The 1880-nt window shown below is 31.1% G+C and overlaps 1 protein-coding gene across 9 annotated transcripts in view; it reads left to right on the top strand.

The window, feature by feature from the left end:
- Positions 1–1880, top strand: part of LOC106879147 (potassium voltage-gated channel subfamily H member 7) — a 703964-nt gene that overhangs the window by 663744 nt on the left and 38340 nt on the right. The window lies entirely within an intron of this gene.

Raw genomic sequence — 1880 nt, 5'->3', positions numbered from 1 at the left:
TATATATATATATACTTATATACCTTTGTATATATGGGGAACTGCTTTTCTTTTAGACCTGTTTAATTGAAAACATGACTGTATTCTACTTCTATCTTCATCAAACAAAAATTTAACTTTATCAAGCACTGCTACCATTAATAAGCACAAAACACAGTTAATGTAAAATACATAGAAAATATAAAATAGATGCGCACATTACAAGAAACAAAATAGAAAATTATTACATTAAACCATATTCTATTCTGTTAGTAATATTACAAAAACACTAACCGTAAGATCTATGTTATAAATAGCGAACACCAAGTGCAAAGTACCAATGAAATTTCATTTTAAACTTATCGATTCCAACAGTTATAATCACTATAGAAGTATAACACTTCTGTTGACTCAACGCGTCTTTTACAAAGTACAATTCCACCACACTGCATTGTAACACAGATACTATCTAAAGAAGAAATCGTTGATGAACAAAATACAAGATGCATTCCAGGAGTTTTGACACTTTTTCAGGAAATACATTTATTAATTTTGATGACGTACAAAACTCTTATCGCTTAATCTGAAAAAGTTGGTTGATCAGCTTATGAGATGTATAGTAATGATATTCTAAAATTACTATAATGCAGGACAATTATAATTTCCTCTCTAAAATGTCTTAAGAAAACTTCTGGAATGCACCTCGTATTTACATTATATAAAATTCTTCAGCCACAAAAGAAACATTAATTATTAAATCCTTACTCATAGCACAGTACTAGGTTAAAACAAATGCTCAGTTAAAATACGTTGTTCCTAAGCCACCCGACTTATGACACAAAATTGATAGTCAAAAATTGAAATACCGGTGGTGATTTCTGCAGCAATCAAGTTGGATCAGTCAACTAGAAATAGATAGAAACATAGACCAACATCATTTCCTTCTGAATATGAGGCAGCGAAAGCTGGGACATGTTTATGACGTTTTTAGGAACTTTTCTGTTCCAAGTAAACAGCAACGAAATCATAAGGAATATGAGAAATGTTGGATATAAAGATAAAACTATAACACATTCGTGTTTTCAATCCAACACACACGTACAAATATGCATACATGCATACATTTATAACACAAACACACACTTACTCAGTCACACACACACTCACACACATGCATACACACAGGCATACACAGACATACACACAGGTATAGTTGGAGAGTTGTAGTGATGCAGAATTCACCTATAGAGAGCATGGCACATATACATGCGTACGTAGTTACGTACATGCATTCATGCATATGTACAACGTACATGCATACATACATACACGCATGCATACTAACACACGTGCATGCTGATACGCCTATAATTTATATCCGCAGCAGTAATGTGTATATATGTAAGCAATACATAGTAAAGAAAGCTCCAATAGTAATAATGGTAATTGTAAAACAAGTACCCTGCTTATTCAGTAATGCTGTTAAACATTACACGACAGGAACATCAACTTCCCTATGTTTCAATGGAACGTAAAAAGTGTTTATTTCTTTAACATGTATTTACAAATTTATGAAGTCATTACATGAGTCAAATAGCATTTGCATTGCAACTTATGCCATGCAGAACGCAATGGATGGTTGATATTGCCTTAATTAAACGAATCTCAATATTATGAACCATCCTATTTATACAGGGATGTAATATATAACGAAATATATAAATATTAGTCGTTTTTTTTATCAATCAAAAGTAAACAGATTAATTATTTTTATATCAAAAGTATACCGATTAATAATGTTTATCGAAAAGTTTCACATACAATTTAGATATATTTATACAATCGTTTTAATTTCAACACAAGTTCTCTAAGCAAATAACTGACATGACAAGTACAATACC

This window comes from Octopus bimaculoides, chromosome 9, assembly GCF_001194135.2.
Source record: "Octopus bimaculoides isolate UCB-OBI-ISO-001 chromosome 9, ASM119413v2, whole genome shotgun sequence".
NCBI lineage: Eukaryota > Metazoa > Mollusca > Cephalopoda > Octopoda > Octopodidae > Octopus > Octopus bimaculoides.
This window is presented reverse-complemented; position numbering and strand designations above follow the sequence as displayed.